This window comes from Camelus ferus, chromosome 5 (genome assembly GCF_009834535.1).
Source record: "Camelus ferus isolate YT-003-E chromosome 5, BCGSAC_Cfer_1.0, whole genome shotgun sequence".
Lineage (NCBI taxonomy): Eukaryota > Metazoa > Chordata > Mammalia > Artiodactyla > Camelidae > Camelus > Camelus ferus.
Genome location: NC_045700.1, coordinates 25,184,221 through 25,208,919, shown reverse-complemented (window position 1 = coordinate 25,208,919; position 24,699 = coordinate 25,184,221). Strand labels below are relative to the sequence as shown.

At 35.9% G+C, this 24,699-nt stretch overlaps 2 long non-coding RNA genes and 1 pseudogene across 4 annotated transcripts in view; 1 reads left to right on the top strand and 2 right to left on the bottom strand.

Annotated features, from left to right (window-relative positions):
* LOC116663613 overlaps positions 1-17,792 on the top strand; it is a 134,869-nt gene extending 117,077 nt beyond the window's left edge. For all 3 annotated transcript variants that reach the window (XR_004319840.1, XR_004319839.1, XR_004319838.1), the window contains one exon: positions 17,363-17,792. This is a non-coding gene — a long non-coding RNA (uncharacterized LOC116663613). The remainder of the gene's footprint in view (positions 1-17,362) is intronic.
* On the bottom strand, positions 1,238-1,350 carry LOC116663910 (annotated as a pseudogene).
* Positions 3,828-24,699, bottom strand: part of LOC106730492 — a 654,858-nt gene continuing 633,986 nt past the window's right edge. The window contains exons 20-21 of the long non-coding RNA XR_004319837.1: positions 6,347-6,591; positions 3,828-4,405 (exon numbers count right to left, since the gene is read on the bottom strand). This is a non-coding gene — a long non-coding RNA (uncharacterized LOC106730492). The remainder of the gene's footprint in view (positions 4,406-6,346; positions 6,592-24,699) is intronic.

Here is a 24,699-nt window from a genome sequence, read left to right as displayed (position 1 = left end):
AAAATACAGGAGTGTGGGAACACAAGCCTGACTGTGTAAACCTATTTCAAGGATCACACCATACTGCTCCCTAATATCCAATGTAAGTCAAGGAGCAGAAAAGTACACTCTGCCCACCATGAAACTAAAGAATTAAATTGGGAATGGGTATAAGGACGGAGTGAATATTTGCTGAAAAATAATTTTTAAAACTACACAAACAAACCTGGATAACCAACTCAGTTTTTAAAGTAAGATGTACCAGGATGATTGTTTCTAGGGCTTGATACTCGTTCAATTTGTCTTTAAGAAGCACAGACATATGCACTTAGGGTTCTTTTGTGAGTGCAGATGGAAAATTAAAATATTCTCTCTCTTTAAGGATCTTGGCCCATACCCTCCTTGCCTCACTATAAACACTTGGTGCCAGAAAATCATCCCTGATTCATGCTTTGGGCCATAAAAACCAAGGAAACAGCTTCTATTCTTCTCTGAAAATTTACTCTTCAATCATCTGGCTTCTTCCTACCACTTCTCATACCATGAAACCACAATCCATAATTATCAGAAATCTCTAAATTGCCAAATCCAAAGCAATAATAGTACTTTTATTCTTGAGGTTAATTTTGCCTTTATTTGCCAGTGTAACTTAGCTACAGCGGCTTCCAAACTTTTTTGACCTAAAAAGTATATTTTTCATCACAATCCAACAAAGACACACACACACACATGTAACTGAAACCAAAGTTTTGTCAAAAATGTCCACCCTGAGTTTGTTTTTAAGACTTTTTTATTTTTAGGTTTACAACAAAATTGACAGGAAGGTACAGAAATTTCTCATATGCTCTCTCTCCACACATATGCATACTCATTATTTTTATTTACCAGAGTGGTACTTTTTGTTTTTCTTAACTAAGGCTGAACATACTTTGAAACATCATAATCACCGAAGTCCACAGTTCACCATAGTTTGGACAAAAAAGTATGACATAGGTATCCATCGTTATAATGTCATACAAAGTATTTTCATTGCTCTAAAAAACTTCTGTACTCCCGAATGGCATATGGCATTTCTCTTTTTTCCCCTGAAAAGAGGTTCAAAGCCTTCATGTCTATAAGACCACTCATGGCCCACTCAAGCACAGACCAGACAGGTTCTAGGTGGCAAATTCCCCCACTAAATACTGTGGCTTTTCTTCCAATATTCAGCCCTGTCCCACTGGTCCTGCCCAGCAGCCATGTGGAGATGCAGGGGGACAGGTGTAGGGTATTTTTTCATAGGAAGGCTCCAAGTTTTGTGACCCTTGTCACAATGAACCCAGCCAGATTCCTGTTGGGTGATTGTAAATAAAATAATGTTACTTTAAATCTGTGAGCTCAAGAAAGTTTAATGAGTTATTACTTCATGAACTGTAAAGTGTAATAGATATAGAGATGCAAGATTGAACAGTACTGTTATGATCTCTGCTTTCATGGAAAGTAAATATAGTTGGGAATACAAACAGATAGACCATCATGTAATATCATATGAGAACTTCTGTGGTAACAGATGAGCAGAACATGAAACGTAAGGAAGAGAGGCATCAACATAAGACAACTGGGGTTCGGCTTTAGGAAGTGATGTCTAAATTTATCCCTGAAAGGTGGGTGTGACACAAACGAAGGAATGGAATATATATATATATATATCTGTGAGTGGGTTAAGGTTCTCTAGGCCAGAGAACTCCACGTATATTGAATTCAATAAATGTTGAATGCTTGAAGAAATGAAAAATGTAATGAATCAGTTGCACCAATTAATTATTTTACTTAGCAAATATTTACTGGGTTCCTACAGTGTTCTAGACACATCTTCAGGTGCTAAGATTCAGACAAAACACAAAACAAATAAACTATTAAGTGCATGAGACAATAGCAACTCTTCTGTAGAGAATTCAAACAGGAAGGGCAGTATACGATGTCTGAGTGAAGGTCAGATCCCATTTTATTTTATTTTAAATGTGTGTGTTTATATATATATTTTTTTATTGAAGTATAGTCAGTTTACAATTTTGTGTGAATTTCTGGTGCACAGCACAATACTTCAGTCATATAGGAACATATATTCATTTTCATATTCTTTTTAACCATAAGTTACTACAAGATACTGAATATGGTTCCCATTCTATACAGTATAAACTTGTTTATCTGTTTTATATATATTAGTTACTATCTGCAAATCTCAAGCTCCCTATTTGTCCCTTTCCACCCTCTTCCCCCGCCTTGGTAACCATAAGGTTGTTTTCTATGTCTATGAGTCTGTTTCTGTTTTGTTAATAAGTTCATTTGTCTTTTTTTTTTTTTTTTTTTTTGATTCCACATATAAGTGATATCCTATGGTATTTTTTTCTCTTTCTGGCTTACTTCACTTAGTGTGATGATCTCCAGGCACATCCATGTTGCTGCAAATGACATTTTATTATTTTTATGGCTGAGTAGTATTCCATTATAAATATACCCCAACTCCTTTATCCAGTCATCTGTCGATGGACATTTAGGTTGTTTCTATGTCTTGGCTATTGTAAATAGTACTGCTATGAACATTGGGGTGCATGTATCTTTTTGAATTAAGGTTCCCTCTGGACATATGCCCAGGAGCGGGATTCCTGGGTCACATGGTAAGTCTATTTCTAGTCTTTTGAGGAATCTCCATACTGTTTTCCACAGTGGCTGCACCAAACTGCATTCCCACCAGCAGTGCAGAAGGGTTCCCTTTTGTCCACAGCCTCTCCAGCATTTATCATTTGTGGACTTTTGAATGAAGGCCATTCTGCCTGGTATGAGGTGATATCTTGTAGTTTTGATTTGCATTTCTCTGATAATTAGTGATACTGAGCATTTTTTCATGTGCCTATTGGTGATTTATGTCTTTGTAGGTCTTCTGCCCATTTTTGGATTGGGTTGTTTTCTTATTAAGTTGTATGAGCTGTTTATATATTCTGGAAATTAAGCCCTTGTCAGTCTCATCTTTTGCAAATATTTTCTCCCATTCTGTAGGTTGTCTTTTGTTTTGCTTAGGGTTTCCTTTGCTGTGCAAAAAGCTTATAAGTGTAATTAGGTCCCATTTGTTTACTTTTGCTTTTATTTCTATTCGTTGGGTAGATTGGCTTAGGAGAACGATGCTGAGATTTATGTTGGATAATATTTTGCCTATGTTTTATTCTAAGAGGTTTAGTGTCTTGTTTTATGTTTAACTCTTTAAGGCATTTTGAGTTTATTTTTCTGTATGGTGTAAGGGAATATTCTAGCTTCACTGGTTTACATGCAGCTGTCCAGTTCTGCCAACACCATTTGCTGAAGAGACTGTCTTTGCTCCATTGTATTTTCAATTTGGATTAATTGACCAAATTTTGTGGATTTATTTCTGGGCTCTCTGTTCTGTTCCATTGATCCATATGGCTGTTTTTGTACCAGTACCATGCTGTTTTGATTACTGTAGCTCTGTAGTATTGTCTGAAGTCTGGCAAGGTTACTCGTTCAGCTTCATTCTTTTTCTTCAGTAATGCTTTGGCAATTCTGGGTCTTTTGTGAATCCATGTAAATTTTAGGATTATTTGTTCTAATTCTGTCAAAAATGTCCTGGGTGATTTGATAGGGATTGCAGTAAATCTGTAGATTGCTTTGGGTAGTATGGCCATTTTAACAATATTAATTCTTCCAATTCAAGAGCATGGGATATCTTTCCATTTCTTTAAGTCATCTTTAATTTCCTTAGTCAGTGTTTTGTAGTTCTCTGCATGTAAGTCTTTCACTTCCTTGGTCAGATTTATTCCTAAATATCTTTTTTTCCAATTCAATTTTAAAAGAGATTGCTTCTTTACTTTCCTTTTTTGATATTTCATTGTTAGTGTAAAGAAATGCCACTGATTTCTGTACGTTAAAAGAATTCAGCCAGGTAGCAGGATACAAGATTAACATTCAGATTCCATTTTAAATAAGTAAGTCAAGGAAAGCCTCACTAAGAGATTACCCCTTAGTCTTTGAATGCCTGCCCCTTCATCTCTTGACAGAGAACACCAGGCATAGGGAAGAGCAAGTGAAAGGCCCAAAGTAAAATAGTGGCTGGTGCATTCCAGAAATAGCTAACAGGCCTGTGTGAATGAATAAGGTAAGTGAGCAAAAGAATGATGTAATTTGACCTATATTTTAAAAGGTTGATTCTGACAGCTTGGTGGGAAATAGGATGTAGAAAAATGTGTAAGTTAGATAGTATAAATGTTATAACAACCCCCAAATCTCAGGAGCTTAATACAGTATATATTTATTGTTCATAATAATGTTGATGTTTTTGGATACGTAGCTCTGTTGATCACTGTCTCCAATTAGTGACCCATGGTTCCATTTATCTTGTGATGCAATGGCCTTCTGCAGAAATTATCCGTGGTTTCTGGAGAGGGAGTAGGGAGCATAAGAAGTGAGTACTGCATAATTAACAACCTCAGCCCAGAATGTGGCCCAACTAGTTGCCTTCCAGTGGCTGAAATTATCTGCATGGCTCCACCTATATGCTAGGGGTCTGGGAAATTTAGTCCTTGGTTGGGCATTCACCTTCAAGTAACACATACACATAATGCTAGCCATTGTTACCATAGGAAACAAGAGCAAAGGAAGGGAAATCAGTTTGGAGGCTCCTGCAGTAATGTATGTGGAGACAGACATGGATTAGACTGGAAGCCTAAGAATGGAAGTGGCTGTAATCTGGATACATTTTGAATAGAGCACTAATACGATTTGCTTATTGATTAGATGTGGAGTGAGAAGAAAATGGGAGAAATCAAGACTGACTTTAAGGTATTTGGCCCAGGCAATAGGAAGAACTAAATGTCCATAAAAGAGATGAAAAAGGTAGAAGGTTTCTGGGAGACAATGAGGAATTGTACTGAAATGTGAAATTTGATTTACCTTTAGATATTTAAGGACAGTAACCACTATACAGTTGGTTTTATGAGTATGCAATACTTGGGACAGGTCTTAGATAGACAAACATTTGGTCACATATAGCCTCGAGTGAGAAAGTCACTGGAGAAGGTATATAGATGGAGACAATTAGAGTTTCAAAAAGAAGTCTTGGAGAAGATGAAGGATCAACAGAGTAAACAGAAAAAAAGCAACTATTGAGGTAGGAGAAATACTAGATGTGATGCTCTGGATATCAAATGAAGAAAGTGCCTTGAGGAAACTATCATGACCTATCATGTTTCTTGCCAATGATAGGGTCAATAAAATCAAGTCTAAAAATTAGCTGTCAGACTTAGGCCTGAAGGTCACTGACATCCAGTCCTGGTAGAATGATGGGTGTAAAGGCCTCACTGAAGTAGGTTGAACAGTGGATAGAGACATCTCTTTTGTTATTCTGGAAAGGAAAACAGAATGGGACTAGGATTTTTGAGGGCAAAATAAAAAGCTTTTATTTGTTTTTAGGTAAAATTTTGGGACAATTGAAGTTCATGTTTGTATATTGTTAGAAAAGATCCAGAATGGAGAGGAAAAGTTCATGATTTAAAAAACAGAGAATTGCTGGAGTGAGATCCTTTACACAAGAGGGTATGAGAGCTAATGCATAAGCAGAGGGTTTGGCCTTGGCCCGGAGCAGAGAAAGACGACGAAAGGGTGAGTGGATGACGGTGGGTGAGTGAATAAATACGGCAGTGAGAGTCCCAGGAAGTTCTCTTCTGATTGCTCCATTTTCACACTAAACTAGGAAGCCAGGGTGTTATATGGGAGTGATGATTAGGGGAAGAGTTGGTGGAGATGGAGCAAAAAGGAGGAGGTCACAACTAGTAATTTTGGAATTTGAGAGAATGAAAGCACTAGGGAAAGTAGTGTGCCTGCCTGTCAACATTAAGGGCCCCCTTGAGTTTAAATCAGTCAAGGTTGAGGCTTTGCCAATTAAGTGCCATGAGGAGAGAAAAGGGCAAGAGGAATGAGGGTATGTGTATGGGAATGATTATGATAATGGGCCATGGAAGTAAGGTGGATAAGGTAAGTCTGGGTTTAGTGGAGTGAGGAAAATGGAAATGTGGGAGGCTCAAATGCATGTGAAGAACTGTTGGACTTGACAAACCAACTAAGCCTAGGCTGTGGTGCTGCAAGACTGAGAGGCTTTGAACTGATATGGGAAGAGCTGAGTTACTGGTAATGGCAAGGTCTAGCATGTGGTGTCAGGAGTAGGGGACTGGAAAAAGGCAGAGGCCAAGATTATTGAAGGGAGAAGGGTAAGGAATGCAGAGGCCAGGGTATCACAAGGACCATCCAGGACTAGCTATGTGACTATTGAAATCCTCAAATTACATCAGGAGTATTTTTGACAAAAACAAAACAAACTTACAAATTAAACCTTTAAGTAATGAGAGAGAGGCACCCAGGGCATCTGTAAAAACCTGCAACATGGAGGGGTACTGGGCGGGACAGTCAGATGATCTGAGACTCAGAGCTGGTGCTCTCTGGGCGAAGGGGGAACCCAGCACATTCTCGACGGGAGTGGACTCCGTTCTCATTTCTGCTTAAGGAACCAACCGAAATCTCTTCTCCCTGATGAATCCAGGAGTCACAGGGCCTCTTAGTCTCTTTTGCCTGTAATTTTCAATATAAGTTTAGTATGTTGTTATCCATGCCTGTATCACACGAGCACAATGCCCCACCACAGCTGAGAAAGTCAGATTTGCTGAGTTCAAAGTCCAGCCCTATCAGTGACCAGTAATTTACTTAACCTCTCATGTTTCAGCCCCCTTTCAAATAAAAGTATATTTTTTTATTGGCATATAGTCAGTTTACAATGTTGTGTCAGTTTCTGGTGCACAACATAATGCTTCAGTAATACATGAACATATCATTTTCATATTCTTTTCACCATAAGTTACTACAAGATATTGAATATAGTTCCCTGTGCTACACAGTATGAACTTGTTATTTATCTACTTTATGCTAATTCTAATTTCATATAGAAAGGACTATTGGTAAGTCTGTCACTAAATATATAGATTAGTAGATATTATGTTTGTATTAGTACAAACATTTTAATTAGTAGATACTATAATTTATTAACATCATCTAGCATCTTACACAGAACCTTCAGTGGGGGTATATATGGCATTGGTGAAGTACAAAAAACAGTGATTAAACATTGTTTTGAATATTATCACAAAAGCATTTCTGGCCAAAGTCATTTTTGTCCATATTAGATGAGCTATAAGTTGTCTTTGGAAAAGCTGAATATAAATGATTTCCTCTCTGGTTCAGGCTGATGTACTAGATAGAATTTGCTGTAGTGAGTGATGGGTGCAATAGACTTTGAATAAACATATTTTCTATGGAGGGTCCAACTTCAGTGAAAAGGGAAAAATAATCTGTGAAACTCTTTTCTTGCCTAAATAGTAAATGACATAACTTACATTTATTAAAATAACAATTTGTTATTATCTTTTTTAACATTTTTCATTGAGTAATAGTCATTTTACAATGTTGTGTCAAATTCCAGTGTAGAGCACAATTTCAGTTATACATGAACATACATATATTCATTGTCACATTTTTTTTTTGCTGTGAGCTACAAGATCTTGTATATATATTTCCCTGTGCTATGCAGTATAATCTTGTTTATCTATTCTGCGTATGTCTGTCAGTATTTACAAATTTTGAACTCCCAGTCTGTCCCTTCCCACCTGCCTCGGCAACCACAAGTTTGTATTCTATGTCTATGAGTCTGTTTCTGTTTTGTATTTTTTTGTTTTTTAGATTTCACATATGAGCAATCTCATATGGTAGTTTTCTCTTTCTGGCTTACTTCACTTAGAATGACGTTCTCCAGGGACATCTATGTTGCTGCAAATGGCGTTACGTTGTCATTTTTCATGGCTGAATAGGATTCCATTGTATAATTATACCACATCTTCTTTATCCAGTCATTTGTTGATGGACATTTAGGCTGTTGTAAATAGTGCTGCTATGAACATTGGGGTGCATGTGTCTTTTTGAAGTAGGGTTCCTTCTGGATAGATGCCCAGAAGCGGGATTCCTGGGTCATGTGGTAAGTCTATTCCTACCTAGTCTTTTGAGGAATCTCCATACTGTTTTCCATAGTGGCTGCACCAAACTGCATTCCCACCAGCAGTGTAGAAGGGTTCCCTTTTCTCCACAGCCTCTCCAGCATTTGTCATTTTATCATTTGTGGACTTTTGAATGATGGCCATTCTGGCTGGTGTGAGGTGATACCTCAATGTAGTTTTGATTTGCATTTCTCTGATAATTAGTGACATAGAGCATTTTTTAATGTGCCTATTGATCATTTGTATGTCTTCCTTGGAGAATTGCTTATTTAGGTCTTCTGCCCACTTTTGGATTGGGTTGTTTGAACAAAGTCGTATGAGCTGCTTATATATTCTGGAGATCAAGCCCTTATCTTTTATCTGGATTAAATCCTTATGAAGTCTGGGATGAACAACTATTTTCTTTTTTCTGATGGGGAATTATGTCTGAAAAACATCCGTCAGCCTACAGCCCCCTCTCCCTCTTTGCGCTCTGAGCAGTGGTTCTGTGACACGCTGTTGGAGTGCTTAAGATACCAACACCAAGGAGGCTTTCTTATTCAGGATCAAGTGTTAAGGCTTTGAAGGCTCAAGAGCTCAGGGCATGTTTATGTGACAGGACACAGCACTGAGCCCTAGTGGAATAGAGCTGTTTAGAAACTTCACCAACTGTATACATTTGAGGAAGAATGGGACCTCTCTGAGTTTTACTCTATGTAGTCATAGGAATAATTGTCATGACAAAAATCTAATGGCTAAAAAAATAACTGGAAGCTATGCTGAATTACCTGTTTTCATCTCTCAATAAAATAATCCTGAAGGGATTAGAGGTGAATTCTTTAAGACCACAGATGTTTCTCACTCTTATTATCACCTTGTAATTTAACTATCTTATTAGAACTACACAAAGATGACTTGCAGTGTGGAGAATGTATATCTTTAGCATTCAATAATCACATTTATTAGACAATACATGTTATTTATGCTTTATATTTTAAAGTGACATAGAGAATACTGAGTAAAAGAATCCATCAGAAGTGTTGGCAAGATTTTGAATTCCTTCTCTTTCTTTTGGTATTTTTAAATAGACTATGTAAGCACTGTAACCCATATGTAAAACACATCTCAGTTTATGTTTATTTTGCTTTTTATTGCACATTTGACAATTAATAATTCAATGTTCTTATATTAGCTGTCATCTTGGCTGTGATAAAATTAATAATTCATCAAAATGATATCAAACAAATGGTGCCTTTTTTGTTCTAGTTGAGAAAAAGTCCTTTCCGCTTTGAGAAACTACAACTGGTAAATTTATTTCTTTTATTTTAGGTCAAATAATTAAACATTTAAGCTATAATGTTTTCATTTCAAGTATAGGAATCTGCATATATCACAATTGATACTAAAAAAACACAACCTTCCTCTTGTTATAGTTGGTTGTTCCTGCCCTTGCTCTTTTCTTGGCAGATGAGCATTGTTTAGGAAAAAAACACAGTAAGTCATATTTGGAAAAATTGAATATAAATGTTTTCTTCTTTGGTTTGGGTCAATGCTGTGCTAGAATTCACTGTAATGAATGATGGGTGCAATAGGCAGAGACTTTGCTCTAAGAATAAATAGATTTTCCTTGAATCTATTTGAAGGTATTTTCAGTTAAAACTTGTGATTTTTAGGACACCTACTTTCAAGACTCTTTGTATTTTTCCTTATTTTAAGGACAGATGTTTTGTCTCTTCCTAATGTCTAGTCAGTGTTTGGGGGCTCCTAGGATTGTGATAGTAACACAGGTATTTAAATCCTACCTGTTTCATTGTCATATTTTTTTTTTGCAGGGATGGGTGAGGCAGGAGGCATCTGGGGTGCTGAGCAGAAGCCTCACAGTTTGTAGGGAGGCTAGAGTTCCCATCTTGTCTCTGGCTGATTTTAGGGTCATATTTGTAAAATAGGGATTTGCAAACACCAGTGTGTATGCAAGGCTCCACCAAAAAATCTTACTGAATCATAAGTCAAACATATTTAGGTATGGTGAGGAATATCACAGTCCTGGGAGAGAAGAGTTTTACAACCTACCCCTCATGCTGAGTTCACTCTATTTTGACCAATTCCTTCAACTCCAACTCCCCTAACATAGATGTCCATCGGTACCATCTGGAGTGCTTCTTAAATGTGGAATCCAGCTTTAGAGATTCTATCCGATGCAGTGAGATTAGACTAGAGCCCAGAACCCATATTTTAAAATAAGAACCCTAATCCCTAATTTGAAAAGATATAGGCACCCCAATGTTCGTAGCAGCACTATTTACAATAACCAAGACATGGAAACAACCTAAATGTCTGGATGACAGATGACTAAGAAGCAGTGGTATGTTTATACAATGGAATACTACTCAGCCATAAAAAAGAATAATACCCTTTGCAGCAACATGAGTGGACCTGGAGATAGTCATTCTAAGTGAAGTAAGCCAGAAAGAGAAAGAAAAATACCCATATGATATCATTCCTATGTGGAATCTAAAGAAAAAAAGACATAAATGACCTCATTTACAAAACAGAAAGAGACTCACAGTCATAGAAAACAAACTTATGGTTACTGTTGGGGGTAGGGGGTGGGAAAGGATAAATTAGGGGTTGGAGATTTGCAGATACTAATATATATAAAATAGGTAAAAACTAGTTTATATTGTATAGCACAGGGAACTATAATCTACATATTATAGTAACCTATAATGAAAAATATGAAAATGAATATATGTATATGTATGACTAAAAGATTATGCTGTACACCAGAAATTGATGCAACATTATAAGGACTCTAGATAATTCCAATATACAAGGGTCCACTCAGGGTAATGATCTACCCCAGCTTGACTACATCATCTCAGAATATTCTTAATTCTAGTAGTAAACATATTATTGAAAGTGCCCCCATTAACTCTTGAAAGTTTGTTTACATTTGGATGATGATATGGTCATGCTACCCATAGATCACACTTTGATAAACACATAATCCTCCCTCCCAAGTTTGAAAAACATTTTGATGTGGTAGACTAGAACTGGCTGTCAAGTTAATAAATTTCTCTACCTTGAAATAGTTGTCTTCTTCCTGGTCCTCCCTCCCAACCTGGTGACACTTACCAGTGTCTAGTTTGCTATGTTTCTTCTTTTTAAAAATACATTTAAACCCCATTAGTTTATGTTTAGATTATTCAAATAAGCATGTACTTCCAAGTTACTAGCATTCACAATAAAAGGTAGTTTTTCACTGAGCCTGTAAGAATTTGTTTACGTTCTTGAAAGTAAATCAGCTCTGTGCAAAAGACCCTGATAAATCTGCCAATCGGAACAAATTAAGAGGACACATTAAAAACAGAGGAATTTACAGTCTTCTATCTTTTTCTCCTACTTTTCACAAATTAAGTAGGTGTCTTTACAGCAAAGAGAAGCAGTCCTAAAAGTTTTCCCTCCTCATTTAATAGAATTTGTTTCATAATAACTCATTTATCTCAAGTTTCTATTTAAGGTTTCTATTTCAACAAAGACTGAGTTCCGAAGATATAAGACCTAATATATTTCCCTCTTTAGATGCCAAGTAGAGGAAATATAGCCCATTCTCTTGAGAAAAGCATAATTTCATATAGCAAGTAGACAGATAAAGGCCATGGGAACACACAAGATGTTTAACTCATTTAATTTTTACTCTAAGAAATGCAACACTATCTTTTTTCATAGACATCTAGGTAATGGAACATTTTATCAGGGAATACATTAACAACCAATTTGAGTTGAGGACAGTAGTGATATATTATAAAAATGAAATTTTTCACTGAAGTTTTATTTGACTGACAACACTTGTTGAATAGGACCTACTGTGTGCAAACTCTTTTCCTTGGCACTGAAGGTGACAGAATGATTACAGAAATCATACGCTCTGCCCTCAAAAAGCTGTCCTGAAAAAAACTTAAGGTATGTGTAAAAAGAAAACCTTAGTTATCAGGAATGTAGTATTTGAGATGAAGACAAATTCCCTACTGGCTGGAAAAAAATGTAACAATCTGTAATACTGAAGGTCGTCATATTCTAGTTTACACTTTAGAAAATTATCTTAGAAATATTTGCAGACAGATCTACAGAATCTTTATAATCAAAATGCTCATTTCATAAAATGTTTTCAAAGATAATGAACGACTTGTTCACCTCTGTACTCCTGGGTTTCGTTTGCTCATTTGACACAGACTGGAATATGGGTCTACTCCCCAACTCAGTAATTCATTTTATTTAGGACCCCAAAAGTCTCCCAGATGTCAACACACTTCACATCTCTGGGCCTCATGCACATATTTTGCAATTTAACAATTCCTAATTAACTACACAATGCTTTTTAAATACTGTTCAGCGTCTGGTATGCTCTGCCATTCCACATTTGATGAAGTAGAAACCTGGAGGGCAGAGATCATATGTTCTGTGAATTTTTCAAATTGTACTTCCCTACACCAGAATTGATTCCCTATACATGGCCTTCAATAAATTTTGGACCAACTTTGTATTATCTTGAACTGATATGAGGGATTGAGAAATCCCAATCTGAAGCCCGGAATTATGGATGAATAATAAATCTGCTATAAGATTAGTGAATATACTATAAAACTCTTAGAGATAAACATAGGCAGAACACACTTTGACATAAACTGTAGCGATATTTTTTGGGATCTATCTCCTAAAGGAAATAATAACAAAAATAAACAAATGGTGCCTAATTAAACTTAAATGCTTTTGCATAGCAAAGGAAACTGACAAAATGAAAAGACAGCCTACCAAATGGGAGAAAATAATTGCAGATGATATGACCAACAAGGTGTTAATATTCAAAACATATAAGCAGCTCATATAATTCAGTATCAAAAAACAACCTAATTTAAAAATAGGCAGAACTGAATAGATATTTTTCCAAAAAGGAAATGCAGATGTCAACAAGCACATGAAAAGATGCTCAACATCACTAATCATCAAGGAAATGCAAATCAAAACTACAATGAGACATCACCTCACACCCGTCAGAAGGACTATCAACAAAAAGATCACAATAACAAATGCTGGCAAAGATGTTTAGAAAAGGGAACCCTTATATGCTATTGGTGGGAATGTAAATTGGTGCAGCCAGTATGGAAAACAGTATGGAAATTTCTCAAAAAACTAAAATTAGACCCACCACATGACCCAGGAATTCTACCCTGTGTATATAGCTGAGAAAACCAAAACAAAACACTAAGACTAATTAGAAAAGATACATAAACCCCAATGTTTATAGGAGCATTATTTACAGTTGCCAAGATATGGAAACAACTTAAGTGTCCATCAACATGTGAATGCATAAAGAAGAGGTGGTGTATATATATACAATGGAATGCTACTCAGCCATAAAAAATGAATGAAGTTTTGCCATCTGCAGCAATATGGATGGATTTGGAGGACCTCATACTAAATAAAATAAATCAGAAAGAGAAAGACAAATGCTGTATGATATCAGTTATATGTGGAATCTAAAAAATACAACAAACTAGTGAATATAACAAAAGAAACTGATGCACAGGTACAGAGAACAAAACAGTAGTTACTGGTGAGGCTGCAGTATAAGGGTGGGGAAGTGGGAGGTACAAACTACTGGGTGTAAGATAGGCTCAAGAATGTACTGTACAACGTGGGGAATATTTTATAATTGTAAATTGAAAATAACCTTCAAAATTATATAAAACATAAATAGAAGATTTTGTGTTATAGTCTGCCAGTGCTACAGTCTGAATGTTCATGTTCCCCCAAAATTCATATGCTAAAATCCTAGCACAATGTGATATTAGTCAATAGAGAACTTTGGGGTGATGAGGTCATGAGGGCAGAGTCCTTGTCAGTGAGACTGATGTCCTTATGAAAGAGACTGCAGAGAGCACTCTTGCCCACGTCCATCCCATGAGGACACAGTGAGAAGCCTGCAGCCTAGAAGGGGGCCCTCACTCGACCATCCTGGCACCCTGATCTCAGACTTCTACCCTCCAGAACCGTGAGAAATATTTCTGTTCTTTATAAGCTACCCAATCTATGACAGTTTGTTATAGCAGCTGAATGAACTGAGACAGACTGGTACCTTGGAGCACACAAGTTATAAAGATGAACAAGATACAAGTAAACCAAGCAATTATAGTTCATGTGTAGGAACCATATTTCAAGTGATACTGGGTTGAACAAAATTCCACTTCAGCATCAAACATTCTCTCATTTGTTTCTTTTCCTTCTGAGGCAGATAAATAAAAGCTTAAATGAGGTAAAACTTTAATAATAAATGATTGAAAAACATGTGTCTGATGGAGACAGGAACACTGCCAATTTCTATGACATAGCCTAGGCTCTCAGGACTCAGAATTTTCTTCTGTATACCCTTACAGCACATAATATCCCATAGTAATTAAAACTGGCAACTCACATTTACTTAGGAAGAGAAAAGAATTTGATCAAAAATGTGTAATTTTGAAGTTTCCTATCAACCACATACATTTATTGGGCTTTATTTTTTGTTAGTATCAAAATCTATTGATTCACAAGATAAATATTGACCTGACCTTGCCTTCACCTCAGTTTATATTTACTTCTTAAGTCAATAAATCTAGAAACTGATCTGACAGCAGTCAATATTAGTTTAAAATTCTTAAAATAGCAGCTTTGCTGTAAGGTAAGAATTCAGTATTCTACAGATTCTGCCTAAAAGAAATAAAAAGCACTGTAACTTACAAGTTTGCTATGTAAAATTATTTCTGCGTCATCTGGTTTCAAATACAAGGATCTCGCTCTTGCCAAAGAACATCTTTACTTTAATATATCTTCTACTCTCTGACCCAAAGTATTTGAAATACTTCAATTGCTAGTGGCAATTGAACACCAGTGTCTTGCTTTGATTCTAATTATAATTAAGCTATATAATCATTCTCTAAATGACTGATGCTTCTGTTGGGCCTAGTTCCCTCTGGACTGAATTTTACCTAGAGGTATAATAAATACAGTCAACAGTCATCCTGGACTTTGGAACTTAAAGCAATAATACATTTGTTACCTCATTAATCAGCTTGTTTTTACCTTTTCAAAGTGTACGAGATATAAAACCACAGGTCAAGATTTGCATATATTTATACTAGAGATGAAGGAGGTAAGCTTAGGGGCCTGGTCATAACCAAAGCAACGTATTCTACAATTTATTACTTTTTTAAGGCCATAGCCCTCATCTTTTACTTACACTATGTCCCACTGCTTTGGGGGATGGATGACATACTCGTACTTCAGAATCCCAGGATGAAATCGTCTAAAATCTATTTTAAAAACCTGAACTTTAATTTTCCACCTGAGTAACGCAAACAAGGAAATTTTGTTTTGGAAATAACCTCTACCCAATTATGTTCTAAAGAAATAGGTTGTGATATTAAATATTTTTAATCAGACAACCATTTAGGAATTGAGTCTAAATATCATAGGGATAGATGATGAGGTTAAAAAAAATGTTATGCAGTTTTTATTTCACCAGTTAAATGCATCCTACTGTAGGACCTTTCAAACCATAATGTGGGATAGAAGTTATAAATAATCTTATTAAAAAGTTTAGTCTATTCTTAGTGAATGACCATCTAACTAGAGAGCAGTCGTGCTAATTGGTCAAATTCTGCAAGGGAGAGAACAATTGCTTTAGAAAGTACTGACACCCCACTTAAAATCATGTTAGAGAGCCTAGCGAATGCAAAGTTAATAATCCTTCCAATAAATTTGAAAGTTTTTGAGGATATGTCTTGTTTATACTCACAGCATACAACATTACGACTCTCAGTAAATCCATGTGCTTATACCAGTAACAAATTTATGCAGATGATTTTTTTTCTACCTTACTCAACCATCATCGGTGGTTTTTAGTCAAATGCTAAATCTAGATGTGGAAGAGACTTAGTAAATACAGCAGCTAACTCTATCATGAAAAGAAGCCTTGTTGGTAAACATCAGAGTTGTAAGGTTAGTAGTATTCTTTCATTCATTAACTTTTAATCCCACTGTTCTTAGAAGCTGCTAGTTCTTTTTATAATGAACTGTTTCTTATAATCTATTCCAGCTCTATGATTGTGTGTTCATACTGAATTCAGCATTATGAGAAATATTCATTATAGTACCTCATTGAAAAGATCATGTAGATGAGGTTATTTTGAAATGATCAGAATGTAATTTGTAAAAACTATATAATGGATAAATTTTGATAGGATTATTTTATATTTTCTTTACTTTTTGTATAACTAACTCATATTCAAAAGGATAAAAAAAAGTTCAAGGGAAGTCCTCATCTAATTATTCAGTTCTCTCTCTTCTCACAGATCTAAAAAACTGAAAATGGTTAGAGAGAGACAGTTTTCCAGAGAACTGGCATTTGAAATTTGACAAAATGAATTCTCCTCTTACCTAGAATTCTTTATATTTTTGTACTTGGTTCTAGTTAACAGAGTGCTGCTTACAGTATCTCTCATTTGTGTAAGTGAAAAATAACTATGTTTTTATTACTTAAAATATTACAAAAAGGGACAATATGCTAAAAATATGCAGTGAACAAATATCATCTGTACAGACTGGAAGAGAACCTTCATAAATTAACCTTATTAGTGCATTACTGTAAGCGAATGCCAAAAAAGCTCCTAATTTGCATTAAGATAGATTTTTCAGGTTGGCTGCATGATTTAATTAAAGAAAAGATTAAGAATCATTAAACAAGCTGCTCTACCTTGCAATAACAGAATTCATATCTGATTCAGGTTAACGAAAACACAGATGGTGATTCAGTAACTGTTGAGTTGCTGTAACAGAATGAAAATGATCCCATTAGTTCTCTGGAAATGTGAGGGAATTTGGAAATTAGTATGCAGATACATTGTATGGTGCTAGACAGCTTGGTCTGCTCGGATCATCGCTGATTATACTTTGTTTGGGTTGGCAACACTGAACTTAATAAATGAAAAAATGTTCCAGTATACCACAGTTGGAAACTGTTCAAGGTTGAAATAGGTGTGCAGGCTTTCAAAAGGAGAGAGTTAAGTAAACAAATGTCAATCAACTCAGAGCTGGCAACTTTTTTTTTCCCCTCTAAAGAATATGTCTGTTCTTGAGAAGCAAGTGTCATAAAAATGGAAACCCTTTACTGGATACATATGTCCGTGTGGTATTTATTATCACAAAAGTATTTTAAATGCATAGTATCAGTTTGAGGGAGATATGCAAGCGTTTTAATAGCTTTTTTTTTTTTCCCCTGGCAGAAACAGAAAAATTCAGTCACTATGAGGATGATTATATTTTTCACAAAAAGAAATCAATATAATTCTGATGGAAAATGTTATGACAGGATAAAAAAAAGTGTAAGTATAACGGCTATTGAAAGCTTCAAGGTGTCAATAAGAACCACAAAGTAATCCTCAAGGAGCCTTCTGGGAAAGAACAACTTAAACAAGTAGCACAGTCAATCACGGCAGCTGACAGAAACAGCCACTGCATTCAAGATCTCAACTACACACGCTGCCTCCATTTCTAGCACCTGGTTCATACCATCAGTCTGAGTGCTCAGCGTCTGACCCTCTGGAATGACTCTCAGTGACTTTGTAAAAGACCCATCTGGACAGAGGTCCTCAAAGGCAGGCAGCAAATGACCATGTTCCGTTAACACGTTACAATAAAGCAGATACAACAGCAGCACAGTTTAAGTTGATTTGGGGCTTGTGATTTCCTAGTGACCAACTTAAAGGCCAGAACATTGATCATGTGGACTGCTCAGGGGGTTATCATGAAAATGGAGGTGAGATATTCTCAATTACAATGGTCCCTGTTTATTGTGTGCTACAGTCTTTCCAGATATTGTACTACACCAAGGACTTTATCCTCTACAGAGGCACACCACCTTAAAACATTAAAAAAAATAGACACTATACACTCTTGGACAACCCATTCTTTCAATGTGATAATACTAATCTCATGGAAAACATAACCTCATTTTTGTAATTAGCACAATAATGCTTTAAAGCAGATTGACTTTCCTCTGGCCAGTCATTTCATTAAACTTTGAAAATAGAGATACTATTCATTTCATAAAACTTTTAAAAAAGATGTATCACCATGTTTTTACAAAACTTACTAAAAATTGCAGTCTATAATGCATAATAGCTTCAACACCTGGCAACTTTTAAAAGTATATATGTTATTATAAACATGAGTGTCTTAGTTACAAGTGACACCCCCATAGTTCCTCTATTATAAGCTCCTTTTTAGGGCCTTCAAACTAGATTTCTAAGAAAAAAATTGAGAAGAAATGCTACAGCATACTTTCCAAGCAGGACAGGATACAAATTCAGTATATAATTCTAAAAGCCTTAGTATACCTCTATTCCTTTTAGCCCCAACTTTATCTGCTTTCTCTTCTTTAAGGAAAAAAATCCATGCCAGTTTCCTCAAACACTGTACTATTAAGAATACTGGACTTCATGGAGGAATTCTACCAAATATATAAAAAGAATTTATACCTATCCTTCTCAAACTATTTCCAAATACTGAAGAAAAGGAAAACTCCCAAATTTATTCTCCAAGGCCAATATTACCCAGACACCAAAACCAGACAAAGATATTACAAAAAAATAAAATTACTGGCCAGTATCTTTGATGAATGTAGGTGCAAAAATCCTCAAAAATATAGCAAACTGAATCCCACAGTACATAAAAGGGATCATATATCACAATTAAGCTGGATTTCTTTCAGGTTCATGAGGATGGTACAACATACAAATCAATCAGTGTGATATACCATATTAAGAAAAGCAAAGACAGAGACCTTATGAGCGTCTCAATTGACACAGAAAAAACATCTGACAAAAGTTAACATCCATTCATGATAAAAACTCTTAAAGTGGGTATAGAGGGAACATATCTCAATATAATAAAGGCCATTTACAACAAACTCACAGCCAACATAATGCTCAATTACTCAACAGTGAAAAGCTGAACACCTTCCTGCTAAATTCAGGAAAAAGACAAGGGTGACCACTCTCACTGCTTCTATTTAACCTAGTATTGGAAGTCCTACTCACAGCAATCAGACAAGAAAGATAAATAAGAGATCCAAATTGGAAGGAAAGAGGTAAAATTGTTACTGTTTGCAGATGACAGGATGCTTTATATAGAGAAACTAAAAAGTCTCCACCCAAAAACTATTAGAATAAATGAATTCAGCAAGTTTGCAAGATACAAGATTAATACACAGAAATATGTTGCATTTCTATACAGTAATAATGAAGTATCAGAAAGAAAGGTGAAAACACAATCCTGTTTAAAATCACATCAGAAAATACCTAGGAATAAATTTAACCAAGGAGGTAAAAGACATATACACTGAGAACTATAAAATACTGATGAAGGAAATTGATGATTTAATGAAACAGAAAGATAGTTCTTGGATTGGAAGAAGCAATATTATTAAAATGGACATATTACCCAAAGCAATCTGTAGATTTAATGCAATCCTTATCAAAACACCCAGGACATTTTTCACAGAACTAGAAAAGATAATTCTAAAATTTATATGGAACCACAAAAATAAAAACTCCAAATTGCCAAGGTAATCCTGAGAAAAGAACAACACTGGAGATATAACCCTCCCAGACTTCAGACTATATACTACAAAACTACAGTAATCAAAACAGCATGGTATTGGCATAAAGACAGACACATAGATCAATAGAACAGAGTATCAAGCTGAGAAATAAGCTTAAACACCTATATGGTCAATTAATTTCCAACAAAGAAGGCAAGAATATACAATGGAGAAAAAAAGTCTCTCCAACATGTGGTGCTGGGAAAGCTGGAAAGCCATGTAAAACAATGAAATTAGAACATTTCCTCATACCATATATAAAAACAAACTCAAAATCATCTAAAAACCTAAACGTAAGACATGACACCATAAAACTCCTAGAAGAGAATGTTGGTGAAACACTCTGATGTAAATTGTAGCAATATTTTCTTAGATCTTTTTTCTAAAGCAAAATAAATAAAAGCAAAAATAAACAAATGAGACCTAATTAAACTTAAAAGCTCTTGCACAGGAAGGGAAACTAGGAACAAAATGAAAAGATAATCTAAAGAATAGGAAAAAATATTTGCAAATGATGTGACCAAGAAAGGGTTAATATCTAAAATATAAGCAGTTCATTCAACTCAGTATCAAAATAACAAATCAATCAAAAAATGGGCAGAAAACTTGAATACACATTTTTCCAAAGAAGACATACAGCAGGACAATAGGCACATGAAAAGAGATTCAACATCATTAATTAGAGGAAGGCAAATCAAAATCATGATGAGCTATCACCTCATACTTATCAGAATGGCCATTATCAAAAATTCTACAAATAGCAAACATTGGAGAGGATGTGAAGAAAAGTGAAACCTTGTATACTGTTGTTGGGAATGGAAATTGGTGTAGCCACTATGGAAACCAACATGGGGGTTCCTTAAAAAATGAAAAATAGAACTATCATATGATCCAGAAATTCCACTCCTGGGTATAAATTCAGACAAAAGCAAAAACAGTATTTCAAAAAGATACATGCACCCCAACGTTCATAGCAGCACAATGTACAATAGCCAAGACATGGAAGCAGCCTAAATGTCCATGGACAGATGACTGGATAAAGAAGATGCGGCATACATACACAACAGAATACTACTGAGCCATGAAAAAGAATGAAATAATGCCCTTCACAGCAACATGGATGGACCGAGCGATCATCATACTAAGTGAAATAAATCAGGGAGAGAAAGACAAACACTATATATCACTCATATGTGGAATCTAAAAAATAGTACAAATGAATGTATACACAAAACAGAAATAGTCTCACAGACATAGAAAACAAAGTCATGTTTATCACAGGAGAGAGGGTTGGGGGGAGGGACAAACTAAAGGTATGGGATTAACAGATACAACTGCTACACATAAAATAGATAAGCAACAAGGATTTACTGTATAGTACAGGGATTTATACCCAATATCTTGCAATAACGTAGAACAGAATACAATATTCAAAAAATCACTATGCTGTATACCTGAAACTAACACAGTATTGTAAATCAACTACACTTCAATTTAAAAAAGAAAAGAAAGACACTGGGTATACGAATTGCATGCAACATACGGTACTGTTTTAAGTTGAGATGTTTAAGAAAAGAAACTAGATCACGTCATTTACCACTACAGTATGGCACTGTCCCTGTGACAGATCTAATGGGTGCAACCTTCACACTGAATGCACAATAATCATTAGCTACATTTAAACATGATTATCTGAAGATCTGCAGTCACTCCCCTACCCCAATGTTCAATAATGATTTTAACTAGACTTTTTTTTTCTTGTACAATGTCAGCTTTATTTATTATCTCTATGTATAAATATTCCATGGAAAAATGTTCAGCCAGTGGAACAGAGATTTTGGAAAGTTATGTATGATACATGGCAATTTTTTAATGCTATTTAAAATTACTTAACCCCATTTCCTTTAAAACAAGAGACTACTCTGTGGCAAATCAGGAGTTACTTTATTATCATGAAGCTGTTAATAGGTGTTGCAATATTAGCTATGCAATGACTTAGAAAAAAGTTGATCCATTAAAGTAAAAACATACATACATAAGGAATAAATAAACAGTGGCCTTCTTTTTTTATAAAAAGCTTCATGATAGGAGTCTATATTATAAGAAGTTAATTCCTGATGGCTATAACTTACTTTACCTAAAATGTAGGCAAATATTTGCTTCATTCTGTAATGTCCTACATGACATCAAGTTGGGTAGATATAGTATGAATCAAATTTCACAATGCTATATTGCTTAAAAGGCCATCAAAATTAAACTTTAAATATGTATCAAATATGTATAAAAGAATGAAGATTTGGTATTGCCCTCAGTTGATCTGCATTTATCATTCCTTAGGTCAATATTTTAAAATTATCTTTTATATTGCACATGCACATTAGCAAATATCACAAGATTCAAATTACTTTATTCATCAGTACTACCCTGTTACTACTTTTATTTAACAGATTATCAAATTGAAAAATTTTAATTTACCCAAATTTTCATAGCTAAACAAGATTGGAACATGGCGCTTCTGATGCCAAATTAATTTACCTTCCCTTCAACAGATCTTAATTTTAATGAATGCAATTATTGCAACCCTTACGAGACTTCTGATTCCAAAAAAAACCATTCCATGGTAAATAATGCAGGTAAGGGGCAGTTCTGTATTCAGTTTGTACTGTGCCAGACTGATTTTGACTTGTTGACATGTTGCTTTCCAGAGTGTTCCATAATTTTTTTCTCACATGTGTGGTCCACTTTTGAAGCAATGTAGATTTAAGTCCTGATCTCAGTCACCACTGGGCCCAGGATGGAGAAAGGATGCCTCTGCCACAGCATCAAAATCCACACAAAAGAGGAATCAAGTCTCCATCGGAGGCGGCCTTTGTTTACTTATCCATAGCCAATAGATTAAGGACTACATTTGTTTAGCATTCACTGTTCTGAACAAGTTGCTTCCATGAACTGGTGGGAAAGAGTTCCCTACCCCAAGTTCCTGGAGGAAAGTCAGGTCTCTGTTCCAAGAAAAGAGGGCCCTGAGTTATTAATTATTCAGCAACCAAGTTAATCTGCCTACCTGCCCTGAAGAAATTTTGTTCCAGTTCTTGTCCAGAGCAGAGCCGCTCTTCTCTCCATGCTTTGCTTAAGGAGCACCTGCTCTTAATAGGAGGAATTCTATCTACTGGAAAGGCAAAACTAAAAAACAAGTAGATGGGGGAGAGAATGTATTCAAAGAACAAAGTCTACTCTCCATATTAGATAAGTGGGAGCAGGGGAAGGAGTTTAATAGAAAAGGGGGAGGAGGAGGACAAGAAAGAAAAAGGGGAGGGAAGACTGAAGGGGAGGGAGGGAGAAGGAGGCGGAAGCAGGAAGGAGTAGGGGAAGGAGGAAGAAGCCAAGGAGAGAAAAGAAGAGGGGAGGAGAAGAGGGCGGAAGACGGGAGAAGAGGGAGAAGGAAGAGAAGACAAGAGGAATCATGAGGACAACCAAAAGTAAATAAATAAAATAAAATAAACCTGAAGTACAGAACAGGGCACAGGTGGTGAGATGACAGATGGGGTAGCTCAGGATGATCCACGTGCCAAAACAAAATTGCCATGAATACAGAGTTGTCGTTTCTTCCTCTTTTTCCCCAACTAAATCCCACCACCTTCCCCTGTCTTCTCGTGGAAATAAGTGGACTCAGCTATGAACACTCCTTCCCTGACAGGGTTCTCATTTTCTCTCCCAGCCCACAGACCAGCCTGGTATACAAAGCGGAACATCATGGTCATTAGGTCAGTGCCATTCCCAACAGGTAACACAAAGGGCAAAGAAAAGCCTGGGGCTGATCCTTATAAGCAGGCCAAATTAGAGGGCTGTCAAGGAGGTCCCTGTGAAATCAGCGAACTTCTCAACTACCAACAGAAGTAACAACCATCTCGGAACTTTGTTATTTAGGTCACTTCATCCTTTGTAACCGTAATTCCCTCCGGGGTCAAAAAGGACATGAATATGTAAACAGAAGGCAACTCTAGGAAATGTGAATTTTTTTGTGTGTGTGAATTCTTTTCTTTATGCATATATTTTAAGTTTCTTTGGTGTACAGCATCCCATGGGACCAACCAAAGTTTCCATTGTTCTATTCCCTGCTGCATTTTATGTCTTTCGACACACTTATTGATGAATAGCTCCTGGTTGCCACAAATCCCTTCAAAAGAGAGAGCCCCACGGGGTCCACAGAAGCAATTTGTCAGTGAAAATAAGATGGGTTGCAGTCCCACAGCCTAATGCTGTGCTGGCTGCTTAGCCATACACACAGGTTAAACTGTGTAAAAGCGGCATCAACATGAAATAAAAAAACAACAAATGAAGATGAAAGAGTGTGGAATGAGTAAAATTCAACATAATATCTGCCTTAAATGGTGCTGTAAGGACTAAATACACATAAAATATTAAGCTTTCAATACCTATCATCATTAACAGCTTTTACTATTTCTGAAATGGTGTAGATAACCTCATAAAAGGATTCCACGTGGATGAGGATGTTAAAGTTAAAACTTTAGCCATGAAAAAATTCCCTTCTTTTTCTGTCCCAAAGGTAGCCCATTTTCTCTTATCGTCTCCCAAAAGTACATCTGAGTGGCAAATCAAGAATTTTCAAAATTTTATCAAATGAGAAAATGGTCATAGTCGCGTTAGCCTACTTTGCATCTGGAGAAAACAGAGGTGAATGTGACTGGTATACAACGGTTTTGAAAGATACCTGTCAGTCCCACTCCTGGGATGGGACTGGCGGTGGGACTCGTTTTCAACGACACTGAGTAATTCCATTCCAAACAATAGTTTCATTATCTGGTTCTCCTTCCATGGATCACAGCAACGTGTTGGATGGCGCATTAAAATAAAATTCAGATAACTGGAAAAATACTTCATAGGGATACTGTTTGAATTGGGGAATAACTATTATAAATTCACAGGTAACTGTTATAAATC